Source organism: Myotis lucifugus, unplaced genomic scaffold, assembly GCF_000147115.1.
Source record: "Myotis lucifugus unplaced genomic scaffold, Myoluc2.0 scaffold_12, whole genome shotgun sequence".
In the NCBI taxonomy this organism is placed as follows: Eukaryota; Metazoa; Chordata; class Mammalia; order Chiroptera; family Vespertilionidae; genus Myotis; species Myotis lucifugus.
In genome coordinates this window covers 2,511,542-2,525,907 of record NW_005871060.1, presented here as the reverse complement: position 1 = coordinate 2,525,907, position 14,366 = coordinate 2,511,542, and the positions used below count along the sequence as shown (strand labels likewise).

The 14,366-nt window shown below is 45.5% G+C and overlaps 1 protein-coding gene and 1 pseudogene across 1 annotated transcript in view; one reads left to right on the top strand and one right to left on the bottom strand.

Annotated features, from left to right (window-relative positions):
- CUNH4orf22 (chromosome unknown C4orf22 homolog) overlaps nt 1-14,366 on the bottom strand; it is a 520,196-nt gene that overhangs the window by 475,965 nt on the left and 29,865 nt on the right. The gene's annotated exons all lie outside the window — the stretch shown is intronic.
- On the top strand, nt 6,903-9,715 carry LOC106696318 (annotated as a pseudogene).

The window sequence follows — 14,366 nt, the reverse complement described above, 5'->3', positions numbered from 1 at the left end:
AAAATAGAAAAGCTGTGAAAACATTATCAAAATTCACACAATCCACAAAATAACCAGCAACCTTTATATCTTGATGGTATTTTGAAAACATGTTTTCTTCATAGGTATGTAGAAATTCATTTTCTTCTTATGTAAGAATGACATAATCTGACAGACTTTATAGCAGTATTGTGTAAACAAATAACAAAAAATGGAAAGGTTCAATTTAAAGAATAATTTATCAATGAATTTGTGAAAATGGTGAGTCCTTAGTACATTTTAAATGAGTTTTGCAATTTTGATCTACAGTCCACTTTATAATAATACACATTAAACATACATTTTTTAAAAATACCTGCTCGATTTAAATGCCTAAGCATATAATTACACATAGAAGTAATTTTTTAAAAGATACATGTAGGTGTAGATTTTGGTGATGTGATTTTTAAAAAAAAATAATGCAGGTTCAAATTGTGTGAGTTAAATCACAGTGCTCAGGTGAGAGGCCCTGGGTTCCATACCTAGGATTCACTGTCAACGCTGGATAAACATTAGTATTGCAAACTGAATGACAAATTATATTCCTACTACCTTGTCCACAATACATCCAGCACTCTCAAATCCTGAATCAAAAAGCCATATATTGAACTAGTAGTTGAGAACCTACTATTTATCAGGTACTATGATTGACTCTGATGAGACAGTGGTGAGCAAGAGAAAAAGGATACCTGCTCATATGAAGCTGACATGGAACTGAGGAGAAAGACTGCATATATCCATCCATCCATCAGTACAAACAAAAATAAGACCTCAGGGGAAAATAAAATAGAGCAATGTATGGCCAGTGACTGGGGCTGGTTTTGACTGCCAGTCTAGGGATACCTCTATTGAGAGTTGACATATGCACTGAGGTCTGAATGACAAAAAGGGCGCCAACCACAAAATGATCAGGCAGAAGAATTTTCCAAACTAAAAGAACAGAGTCTATGTCAAGAACAAGATTCATGTTCACAAAGGAACAATATCAGAACTATTAGTTAATATTGGGGGGGGGGGAGAGGAAAAGGATTGGAAATAGTAGAATCATTTTAAGCCTATCCATAAAAGCCTCAGATTCACAAACAAATCATTGCTTCTACTCTAGCTCCTTTTGTTTGAAGATTATTAACTTGTTACAAAGAGCAACAACTATTAAAATGGAATGTTTTGTTGCACCTATGTAAATAAATTGCATTTATTTATTTATTGCTGTTGGCTTTTCCAAAACTATTTAGAATGAGAATATTTTAAAGTCACAGAAAAAAAATGTAAAGGAGTACAAATTTATTCTTAGGTGGAGAAAGTTTGTTATTGCTGTCCAAATCCAGGTGCAAAAACATTTTTGCTAATGTTACAAATTCACTACTTAAGAGAGAAAAGCTACCCAAACACACCTGCACCTTTTCAGAACTGATTTAATATTGTGTTAAAGTAAACATATTAAGGACATGAATGTTTAGTCATCAAAAAGTTCTACTGCCCAATTTAGTACTTAGAGTGAATGAGAAAAAAAGCTATTTGGATTCTGACAAAGATAAACCTGCATTTCAGGACTTCCTTTCCAAACTCAATATTATCAGGTAATACTCAGTGCTTATGATTTCACTTTACTAAGTGCTTGGTCATATGACTTACATGATTGAGGATATATAGAATGTAATTAAATAAGTAAATACAAAAAAACCCCACAAATTTTAGTACTAAATGTCTGAAACTTAATATGTGTTCAATAATGTTAGTTATTTTTGTTATCATTTCAACAATGGAGGCATAAAGTAAAATTGCCTCTAACCAACTCAGCCAATGTGGTACCAGAATATGAGTTACCCAGACAATAGATCTTGATTTCTCAAGGACAGAATCAAACTCTTTGCTCTCATATAAACATATTCACCAGAGTCTTGTCATTCTACTCATCCCTGATACCTTGGCACATGTATTCCACTTATCCTTCGTCGCTGAGATACGGTTGAGTTTCTGCTCTGGTTTTTGGCCACTCTAACCACAGGTCTCTTGCCTAGACTACAAATTTAGAAACAGCTGGGGATTTCTGTTTTAGTTCCACTCCTAATGATAATGGACTATATGACCAGAGCTATGATAATGGAGTATCTACACTAATAAAAGAGAAACATGGTAATTCGCGTACGACCGCTACCCTTCCCATTGGCTAATCAGCATATCCTTATGCAAATTAACTGTCAGCCAAGATGGCGGCTGGCAGCCATGCACTGAAGCAAGCAGGGAGGCTTGCTTGCTCCAGTGACGGCGGGCTCCAACTTTCCCCGCCTGCCGCTGCCGGCCTCTCAGCTGCAACTCTAAGCAACTATGTACTATGTTGCAAATAAGAAGCTAAACAAAACCTCAGAAACCGGCTTTCATTCAGCCGGGCTTCAGCCAGCTGGGACCACAACATTGTATCGATGTTTTCAGCAGCAAGGCCTCAGAGCTAAAGCTGGCCCAGAATAAAAAAAAAGAAGAAAACAAGGAGCGGTTGGAAGCTTCAGTCACTCGCTTCTGGAAAACAGCCCTCAGCCCCTCACCCAGACTGGCCAGGCACCCAGTGGGGACCCCCACCCTGATCCAGGACACCCTTCAGGCAAACCAGCCAGCCCCCACCGGTGCACCAGGCCTCTATCCTATATAGTAAAAGGGTAATATGCCTCCCAGCACCGGGATCAGCGGAGCGGTGAGGCTCCAGGCACCGGGATCAGCGTGACAGGGGCCAGCGCCCAAACCCCCTGATCGCCCTGCGGCTCTGTGTGTTACAGGAGGCGGGGCCACAACCTCCCTATCTGCCCTGCTCTGTGCCTGATAGGGGGGAGCTCCCCAATCCCCTGATCGCCCTGCGCTCTGTGTGTGACAGGGTGCAGCGCACAAACCCCCCTGATCGGCCCTGCTCTGTGTGTGACAGGGTACGGATCCCCAACACCCCTCATGGCCCTGCTCTGTGCGTGATAGGGGGAGAGCTCCCCCAATCCCCTGATTGCTCTGCGGCTCTGTGTTTGACAGGGTGCGGCGCACCAACCCCCTGATCGGCCCTGCTCTGTGTGTGACAGGGTGTGGCGCCCCAACCCCCCCCCCCCCACGGGCCCTGCTCTGTGTGTGACAGGGTAGAGCCATAACCTCTCCATCGGCCCTGCCCTGAGTGTGACAGTGGCGGTGCCCCAACCCCCTGATCGGCCCTGCTCTGTGGGTGATAGAGGGTGGCACCCCAACCCCCCTCCACGGGCCTTGCTCTGTGTGTGACAGGGTAGAGCCATAACCTCCCCATTGGCCCTGCCCTGAGTGTGACAGGGTGCAGCGCCCCAACCCCCTGATCCGCCCTGCTCTGTGTGTGACAGGGGGCGGTGCCCCAGCTCCCCTATCGGCCCTACTCTGTGAGTGACAGGGGGGAGCTCCTCAACCCCCTGATCGGCCCTGCTCTGTGCGTGACAGGGGGGAGCTCCCCAACCCCCTGATCAACCCTGCTCTGTGTGTGACAGGGTATGGAGCCCCAACCCCCCTGATGGGCCCTGCTCTGTGAGTGACAGGGGGCAGCGCCCCAACCCCCTGATTGGCCCTGCTCTGTCAGTGACAGGGGGCAGCGCCCCAACCCCCTGATCGGCCCTGCTCTGTGCGTGACAGGGGGTGGCCCTGCAACCTCCCCATAGACCCTGCCTTGTGTGTGACAGGGGGCGGTGCCCCAACCCCCCAATCGGCCCTACCCTGAGTGTGACTGAGGGTGGCATCGCAACCTCCCGATCCGCCCTGCTCTGTGCATGACAGGGGGCGGCGCCCCAACTCCCCCATCGGCCCTGCTCTGAGCCTGACCAGGGGCTGCACCTAGGGATTGGGCCTGCCCTCTGCCACCCGGGAGCAGGCCTAAGCCAGCAGGTCGTTATCTCCGGAGGGGTCCCAGATTGCGAGAGGGCACAGGCCGGGCTGGGGGACCCCCCTCCCCCTCCGAGTGCACAAATTTTTGTGCACCGGGCCTCTAGTGTTTTAATAAATCTTTAGACCAGTGGTTCTCAACCTTCTGGCCCTTTAAATACAGTTCCTCATGTTGTGACCCAACCATAAAATTATTTTCGTTGCTACTTCATAATTGTAATGTTGCTACTGTTATGAATTGTAATGTACATATCTGATATGCAGGATGGTCTTAGGCGACCCCTGTGAAAGGGTTGTTCGACCGCCAAAGGGGTCGCGACCCACAGGTTGAGAACCGCTGCTTTAGACTCTTAAAATGGGGCTTATAAGAGGCTGATTTAACCCCTGAGGTGAAGTAGGAGGCTTGGATGGGGAAGGTAGTTAGAACATAAAGTTCTGAACAGAGAGTTGTTTGTTATGGTGATATCAGGTAAAAGTGATTAACAGGTAATATTGGTTTAAAAACAAAAGAGAGAGACAACCCATAAAAGTTATTATCAAACTGAACCCAACAATGAATACTTAAGATAATAAACATGACCAAGTTGAGCTTACCCCAGGAATGTATGGATAGTTCATTATTAGAAATTCCTTAAATATCTTTCACCACTTTAATAGAGGGGGGTGGGGGGAAATTGTATAATCATCTATCTCAGTAAACTGAATATAGTCTCTTTCCATGTCAAGCTCACACACACACACACACACACACACACACACACACCACTATAAGTGGAGATACAGTGGACACTATCCTTTTAAAATGAGGAGCAACACAAGAAAGCTCATTATCAACACTTCCAGCCACCCATATCCTGGAGTGCCTCTCAAGGACAATAAAAAATGTAATCAAAATAATTGAAAGATAATAAATTATTATTATTTTCAAATGATAGAGTTACCTACATTAAAATACCACACCTTCCAAATAATCTACTACACAATGATTTTTCTAGAAAGCATATATTTAAATAAATGTATGAGAGGAAGAAAGCAAGGGAAATAAATATCTAAGGTAGGTGTGTGAGGGGGAAGAGAAGGGTGATTGAAAATGGAATAATCAAAGAGGAAAACGCTAAAAAATATTTTTCATTAAAGAGGAGTCCAGGGGGTATTTGAGATCTTTGCTCCTCAGCATATGTGGTCAGTTTGACTCAAACCCATACAACTTTTTAACAAATGAGGAGTCTTGAAGGCACTGATGGTAATAGCGTTCTGTGCAAGGAGGCGTACAATAAACTCAACTCTATGTTCCTGAGGTCTTCAAATTAAAAAGGGAGTGGGAGGCAAGTCATCAAGTTTGTTTTCTGAAACAAATACCTTCAACATTCTTGGTTCATGTATTAATTTTTTAAAGAATTTCCTTCCCTCCCTTCATCACATCTCCTAAATCATGTATGAAATTTTTTGCCCTGATTGATCACTAGATTTGTGTTCTTCCGCTCATCTGTTAATATGGTTACTACAGCCAGTGCACTTCTTTCAAGCTCACCCAGCATTCAGAAGATTACAGTAGTTATAAATGCAGACAAAAGGAGCTCTGAGGCACCAACAGATTGTGAATAAAACATTGCTAACTTAATGCCAGACTCTTAACAAAGTCAACACTGGTTTTCTGAAATCAACATCATTCAAAAACTTATGAGTAACATAGAAACTACTGAGTAATTTTGCTTTTAATTTTCATCATAATCCTCACCAGAAAAAAAAACAACAAAAACAGCATATGTCCCTACGACTAGTAGGCATTCTTTACGTGTATGTCCTGGGTAGTAGAAAACATAGATAAGAGGTAATAGAACAGATATATGTGTTTGGTGTGTGTGTGTGTGTGTGTGTGTGTGTGTGTTTGTCTGTGGTAGAAAGATTGCAAGGAATGGACTGGAGAGCATTATGCTAAGTGAAATAAGCCAGTCAAAGACAAAGACAACTACCATATGATTTCACTCATATGTAGAATCTAATGAACAAAATGAACTAACAAGCAAAACAGAGACAGACTCATAATAGAGAGCAGGCTGACAGATGTCAGGGTGGAGGGGACTGGGGTGGGGGATTATTGAGCAAAAAAAGAAAAGAAAAAAGTAAGGGAACAAACTCATTGACACAGACAACAGTGTGGTGATTGCAGGGGTGGGCAGTTGAGAAGGGTGGGGGGGGGATAAATGGTGATGGACAAAGACTTGACTTTGGGTTGTGAGCACAAAATACATTGTACACATGAGGTGTTGTAGAATTGTGCACCTGAAACCTGTAAATTTTTTCTTAAACAGTGCCACCCCTTTTAAAAAATGTAAATAAGGCGGCAGGGCTGGGAGGGAGGGGAGCGGGCGGTGTGAGGTGACTGGGACTGGGGAGAGGGAGGGAGGCAGGCAGGCAGAAGGGCGGGAGGCCCTGGCTCGATGATAGAGATCCAGGTGTGCACCCAGCTGTATGGATGCAGTCCCTGGGGAAGGGCTGGGCTCACCCCGTGCCCCAGGTTCGGTGGCGGCAGCGGCTGCCCTGTGCAGGCAGGAGTGACCCGGGCCATCCTCTCTCCTGGAAACAGTTACTGATGCAATGGTCTTTAAAAAAGATCTGGTGTAGTCACATTGTCCCTTTTTAAAAATTGATAATTCTAGGGCTTAAAGCAAGGTCTGAGACATCATTCGAGCCAAGTCCAAGGCCGTCACTTAGGGCTGGGGTCACACTGAGGTTGCACGGGGAGCCTGGGCCTCCTGTCCCAAGCCCAGGATTTTTCTTGCCGTGAGATGCTGCTGATATGCATGCTACAGAGCTCACTTTACCGCTGTTTGAATCTGCACCTGCTTTATTTTGCAGGAAGCAGAAATTGACTAAATGAGTAATATGAAGTCCAATAGAAGCCCACTTTTTCTTATGTCAAGTCAGGGAAGCAAAAGCAAACCATTGCTCTCTTTCCTCAGGGATATTCTTTGTTTTATTACCTGAGACACCCAGCTTTTCCAACACTCATGATGCCAGGAAGGAAATCGCCCTGGAGGAAAAGACCCCATAGAAGTTTGTCAAGCAGCAGAACTAAAAAAAAATGCATCGAAGTCCATTGTTTTGTTTTCCAACAATGTGCCACCCGCTAAACTTGCCTGCCGGGTGTGTAGTCTATGACTTAAACCGGCACCTCGATGACATGTGTGCTAACCACGATGACATCACTCCAGCAGCCCCGGGCACTGCGGCTTCACAAATGCCAATGTGTCCCCTGTAGAAGTAACCGATACTGCCTTAGAAGATGTAACACCAGAGAGGTGGTCACCATCCAAAACAAACTTAACCCCTGACCAAAACAATTCAGCTAAAACGGGCTTAAAAAAGCAGATCAGTCCCTACTTTAGAGGTACTGATGACCTGGTGTGCCAAAACCAAGATGATGAGCTGATATCTCGAAATGTCAAAGTCATTTCTTTGGGAAGCCTGTCATCTCAATTATCCAAAAGATACATAAAGGCGAGAAGATCCATAGAGAAGAACGAAGCCTTTCCCCGTCATACTTCACCGAGTGCCTCAGCCACAGTGGTCAGGATGGTTGAGAACTGTGCAGAGATGGCGGACAAGGATCAGGCTTGGAGAACAGTTCCCAAAAGGAAAACATATTGACCTGTGATTCTCTTACGGAGCAAAATACTGTCGAAGGCACTAGGCTAATGGTAGCTGTGAACCAAGTCTCCCTAGGACTGTGGGAGTCCACCCTCACCCCTGCCTTCCCAGACAATGCTCCTGGGTTATCCCCGGAAATAGCTCCTGGGAATAAAGTACCATCTACTCCGGAGGGCAGTCTTGCAAAACAGGAGAGTATCAAACAAGTAGATGGTGAAGGTGTTGAAGCATGTGAGGCAGGTATTGGTGAAGAAATCCAAATGACTGTGACTTCGGAATCGAAAACACAGTTGTCACATTGGGAGGCACAATCTCAAATTTCTACGCATGAGTGGAGTAACATCCAAAAATTTCCTCTAGAAGGTGGCAGTGGCTTAAAGAATGAAATTGCTTGCGAGGTTCTTAGCTGTGATGTTCTGGTGAAACAATGCCAGCACCGCTCAGTCACCCTTACTATATTTGGAGTTTCCTGGTGGTGCTGGGAGCCGTCTTTGAGAATGAAGACGACAGGATGCTCTTCGATGAGCAGGAGAAGGGAATTGTCATCAGTTATCAGATAGTGGTCAGAAGTTATACGTCAGACTTTTCCAATGTAAGTTCAGCTGGATTAAGATGCATAAATTGGAATATGAAGAGATCGCCCCAGACTTTACGCCTGTGGTTGGAGAACTGGAGCAAAGCCGGCTTCCTGCAGACAGAATCCGAATTGCAAGAACTCCCTGAAGTGCTTGAACTACTTTCTGCTCCTGGAATAAGAACCCTGGCAAAGACCTTCGGCTTGGGGAACCCCAGTGGGCAGAAGCAGCCGCTGGTCGAGGCCTGCCTTGCTCAAACTGGCCAGACAGCCCTCTGTCTGTATTTGGGGCCAGAACCCGCCCGGAATGGAGACAGTGATCTTAAAAAGAGCCAAGGACTTGGCGGGCCCATCACTGAGAGTGTGTACAGACCCCCGGGCGGTGTTTTCCGGGGCCCTGCTGCTCTTCTCCCTGACCAACTCCCGAAGAGGAGGAAGCCGCCTGCGGGGGGCAGGGCCAGCTCTTGACGGTGCTGCTGGACCGAGATGACCGCAGCGGGTATGCAGCCTCCGCCCACCTGCTGAGTGGCATTGCTGCTGCAATGGCAATGGCTGCTGGGAGCTGGGGGAATCTAAGGAGCGCTCTCAACGTGCCAGGAGGGATCAGAAAGAGCTAAAGGAGCTGGAAGAGCTGGTGCTGGACCATTACAGACTCACCCGTCCCCGAGGAACCACGAGGATTTGCCTCTGTTTCCGCGGTGCTTCACCGTTCGGTGGATTTGTACCAGGATCCTGTCTCGGGCCGTGGAAATCTTGCAGCGACTCCACAGGGATGAGGAAGCAGTCAGGGAACTTGAGGACCTTTTGTCCCAGAAAGTCTATTGTCCCGACAGCAGAGGCCGATGGTGGGGCGGGCTGGCTCTCAACCTCCACCAGCACTTAAAACGCCTCGAACTGTCTATCGAGTGCCTCACAGAAGGGCTGGCGGACCAGGTGAGGACGGGGCATCGCCTTTCGCTGTATCAGAGAGCCGTGCACCTGAGGGCGTCCTCGAGCTGTCGGAGGTACAGGCACCTCCTCCAGCAGCTGCCCGAAGTCTCCGTGCAGGATGTGAAGCCCGTGACCATCACGGCCCGGCTGTGCCCGCAGCTCGGGATGGGCATGAACATGTTTGTGATGCAGGCCGGGGGCCCACCACCCGCGCCACAGTCCTGTGCTCGGTGCAGGCGCTGGTGCGGGACCATTACAGACACGGCGCCTTGGACCAAGGCGTTCACAGGGAAGGGCCCACCTTTAGGGCGCTGTTTGGCCTCCTCCCGTGGGACGTCATCTTCATGGGGGGGATTCCAGACGGCTTCAGAATGCCTGCCAGGCTTTCCCGCTGGACTGGTGCACAGACAGCTTCTTCGCAAGCAGGCGGCCCGCCGCCAAGGCCAGGCCAGGCTGATCCACACTGCCCCACGGAGCGTCTGCAAGCCTCGGTGGCGGCCACGTGGCAGCATCCGCTGTCAGCTTGGAGCCTTAGCTTCTCTGAAGCAAGCCCAGGACCTCGTTTTCTGCCTTGGGTTGGGGGGGTCCGTCCTGGCGGGGAGGGGGATGGGGTGCCGTCACCTGGCTGCGACTTCCGCTCAAGCTGGTGGAAGTCAAAGGCCCCAATGAGGCCTTTCCCATAAGCAGATGATCTGGCTAGATGCGCTGCAGAGGCTGGGTCTGCCACATCGCTGAAGTTGGAACTAAGAGCAAAAGCCATAACTAAGAGCTGTGGGGTTGGGAGTCTCTGTTCATACGATTCTCAAAAGCATGAGAGTGATTCTATTTCATTTAATTTTGATTTTGATATTGTCAGTCATAAATCTGATGGTAATTTTTTTAAAAAAAATATAAATAAGAAAACAATTCCTGGGAAGAAAAGAGTACTAGCTAGGTAAGACATTTTGAATAAAAGTCGAAGTCAAGAAGATTCAAGGTTTCTTGAGCCTTAACACCTACTATATTATGAGAACCTTGCTAAGATCTACTACATTGTATTGAATGTCTTACCAGAGCAGAACCAAGTAGGTATACAAAACAGCACAAGAGCAATGTCAATTTTTGAGACAAAAATCTATGTATTGTTGAATTCTAATGAGGGAAAGAAAACCAGAAAAAAAAAACCAGAATAATTTGGATGAACAGAAGAACAAACAGCAACATTCATGATGGCTAATATTCATTTAAGACAATTGCTCAACATACTTAATAAGTAGTAAAAAGATAAATTTTGGCAGATACAATTAGGTAATTTGATAGGGTTTTAAATGGAAGGGATAAAATTTCCTATTGATCCTACAGGGCAAGAATTAAATACTTTTTTCTGTAAAACTTGGTATTATTGTTATAAAATGTTGATGGTGATATAGTTCACTCTGCCATACTAGGTTGGCTCTCATTACATGACTTGTTAGAGGAAACGTATATCAGCTCTGATGGGGCTCAGGATACATTGTCCCAAAATATAGGGCATATTGAATATTTTAAGCAGAAACAAGAGAGTCACTCTAATCTCCTCCCTACTCACTCTTCTTCCCTGAAACACCTCAGGGAAGGTCCCCTCCCTATACCCAGAGGAAGGGAGCATCCTTGCCTCTGAAGACAAAAGGACACCAAGAAGAATCTGCATGAACAGGTCTTGCTAAGTTTCCCCCTGTTTACAACAATTGCGTCGTGTTCCTTAACCTCTTATATATTCCTCCATGACTGTGCAATCTTCATAAACCTAGCATGAAGAACTCGGGTCTGTTTCATTGTGTCTTTATTTCCTCCTGAAGGCTCCTGTGTCATGTAAAACGTATATTAAATAAATCTATATCCTTTCTTTTGTTCATCTGTGTTTCCGTTTAATTTTCAAACCCAGTCAGCGACCCTGAGAGGGTTGAGGAAAACTTTTCCTCCCCTTCAGCTCTTAGTGCTTCTGGTCAGTGGTTTTGTTGTTCCAGGTGGACATGATAAATTATTTAATGTAAATATTTTCCTCTTTGCATTATCTTCCCAAAACTGGCGTGGATTTTGGTCTCTAACTGCAATCTCAGTTTCATTGCATTTCTACAAGCTTTACTTGTCCTTCTCTCCACCTTATAAAATTTTATTGACATGAGGTATTCATATTCCCTTTGTAAACCTCCTCAAATTCTTTTGTAGGAATGTAGATTTCAATAGTTGATAGAAAGAGGAAGGAATGGAAAGGGGGAAAGATAGGAGGAAGGAGATGTTTTGGAAGCTATGCATGATCTGGCAGCATGTTATTGGAGAATGAAGAAAATTGATATTGAGCAATCAGGTAAGACATTACGATAAACCAAGTCAATCTGAAGAAAAACTGGATTAGCAATGTAGCAGAGTGAAAAATGTATGAATGAAAGACCAAGTATTAGCAAAAGAATAAACAGAAATCTATTGTTAATTGCCTTTTAGAGTTGCTCATCAGGTAGATTTGAAGATATTCTAAAATATAAGCCTATAAAGTAAAGGGGGAAAATTATCACTTGCATATAAAATTTTAAAAAATGGAATTTTTGTATAGGGAGCACATCTATAAGAGAAAAATAATGAGATCTTTTTTGGGGGGTATTTTATTAATGGTTTGACAACTTAATATTAGAAAAAAAAAACAGTCATGGAACTAAAAGCCCAAGGGAGCAGTCAGGGTTAGAGATCCAACTTGGGATGACTGCAAATATAGAAGTATTTGAGATGTGAAAATAGTGGAATGCAAAAAGAGGAGGGGGGGGGGAAACCTGTCCTTTGGGAGAGATCCAAGTTAATAAAAAAAAGGAAGAAAATACAGCAAAGATAGCAGACAATAGCAAACATAGAAGAAAAATGAGAAGTTATAAGGCAATAAAAGTCAAAAGAGGGGAGTATTTCAAGACATGGATTATCTGTGATTGCTGTCAAAGACATCAGCACAGGTAAAATAAGTCAGGTGAATCAGAGAAGAGATTCTTGATTCTGCCCACAAAGTGGTTATGAATGACTATTAAATCAATCAATAAAATTTAAGCCAAAAGCTAAATTAAGAGCAAAAAAAAAGAAAAGAAAAGAAAAGATCATAATCTGAAGAAAAGGGATAAAAAAGTTTTGCTAGTAAACATGTAAATTTTATTTGCCTTTTGATTAATCATTAGCTGAACTATCATCAATATTCAATTTTGTCTAAATAGTTTTTCCCTTGACTCTTTTTAGATTTACTTATTTATTTATTTTAGTTAATCCTCACCCAAGGATATGTTTCCCATTGATATTTAGAAAGAGTGCAAGGAAGGGGGAGAGAGAGAGAGAAACCAGTGTGGGAGAGAAACATCAGTTGGTTGCCTCCCACACACATTGCGAGAGGGTGCAGGCCAGGCCAAGGGACCTCACCAGTGCACAAATGGGGCCGGGGAGGGACTGTGGGAGGGCTCCAGGGTGTGTCCGGCCCATCTTGCCCAGTCCCGTTCAGCCAGACCCAACCAGCAAGGTAACCTACCAGTCGGAGCATCTGCCCCCTGGTGGTCAGTGACCGGGGTGGGGATTGAGCCTACAATCGAGTTACTGCCCTTGACTGGAATCAAACCCACAACCCTTCATTCTACAGGTCAACACTCTAATCACAGAGACAAACTGACTAGGACCAGATTTACTTAAAGCTCAAAGAGGCTAAGGTCTATAACTAAATGTGGCAATGGTAATAATATCTACACTAATAAAAGAGAAACATGCCAATTGGTGTCACTCCACTACGCCCACTCAATCAGAGTGACTATGCAAATTAATCCAACAAAGATGGTGGTTAATTTGCATACGCAGGCACAGAGCGAAGACTGAAGGCTCAGGCTGGAGTGAAGACTGAAGACTGAAGAGGCTTGGCTTCTCCACTGCAGCCGCAGCAGAGAAACCAAGCCTTGCTTGCGGCCGGCAGTGGAGAAGCCAAGCCTTGCTGCGGCCACAGTGGAGAAGCCTACCCTCGAGGCTTGGCTTTTCTACTGCAGCCGGACCAAAGACCTGGGTCCTGGAGGAAAACCGGTGCCAGCAGCCAGGGGAAGGAAGGCCTATTCTGCGAATCTTCGTGCAACAGGCTTCTAGTGTTAAATAAAAAAAATAATTCATCTCAGCAATGTGTCCATTTACTCTCTGAGTTAGAATTAATTGTAAGTATTAACAAAAGAATACATATAAGTAATCAACAGAAGAGTAATATATAATTGACCCTTTAACAACACCAGGTTTAGGTGTACAGACACTCCAGATAGTCGAAAATCTGTGTATAACTTTTGACTCTCCAAAAACTTAACTACTTATAGCCTATTAAGTACTAGAAGCCTGAGAGATCATATAAATAGTTGGTAACACATATTTTGTATATTATATGTACTATATACTGTATTCTTACAATAAAGTATGCTAAAGAAAAGCAAATGTTATTAAGAAAAATCATAAGGAAGATAAAACATCTTTACTCTATTTTTTGAAAAACTAGAGGCCCGGTGCACGGATTCATGCACCAGTGGTGTCCCTCAGCCTGGCTTGTGGCTCTCCGACATCCCCAGAGAGATCCTGGATTGCGAGAGGGTGCAGGCCAGGCCGAGGGACCTCACCAGTGCACGAATGGGGCCGGGGAGGGACTGTGGGAGGGCTCCAGGGTGTGTCTGGCCCATCTTGCCCAGGCCCGTTCAGCCAGACCCCACCAGCAAGGTAACCGACCAGTCGGAGCATCTGCCCCCTGGTGGTCAGTGTGCATGATAGCTACTGGTCGAATGGCTGACGGTCAATTGGTTGCTTAGGCTTTTATATATATACTAGTGGCCCGGTGCATGAAATTCGTGCATGGGGGTGGGGGTGTCCCTCAGCCCGGCCTGCACCCTCTCCAATCTCGGACCCTTCAAATGATGTCCTACTGCTGTTTTACAGAGATTGGGCCTAAACCGGCAGTCGGACATCCCTCTCACAATCCAGGACTGCTGGCTTCTAACCACTCACCTGCCTGCCTGATTGCCCCTAACCACTCTGCCTGCCGACCTGCTTGCCCCCAAATGCCCCCCTCGATAGCCTGATCACCCCAACTGTCCCCCGTGCCAGTGTGCTTGCCCCCAACTGCCCCCCTGCCAGCCTGCTCACCCCCAACTGCCCCCCTGCTGGCCTGCTTGCCCCCACTTACCCTCCCCCCTGTTATGCTCGGGCCCAACCGCCCCCATGCTGAACTGTATCCTACTATTTGAAAAAACCATCAAAATGCGCATAAGAAGAAACTGCGCGGATTACAGGAAGGATTGTGGAGAAAAGGAAAAGGGAAAAG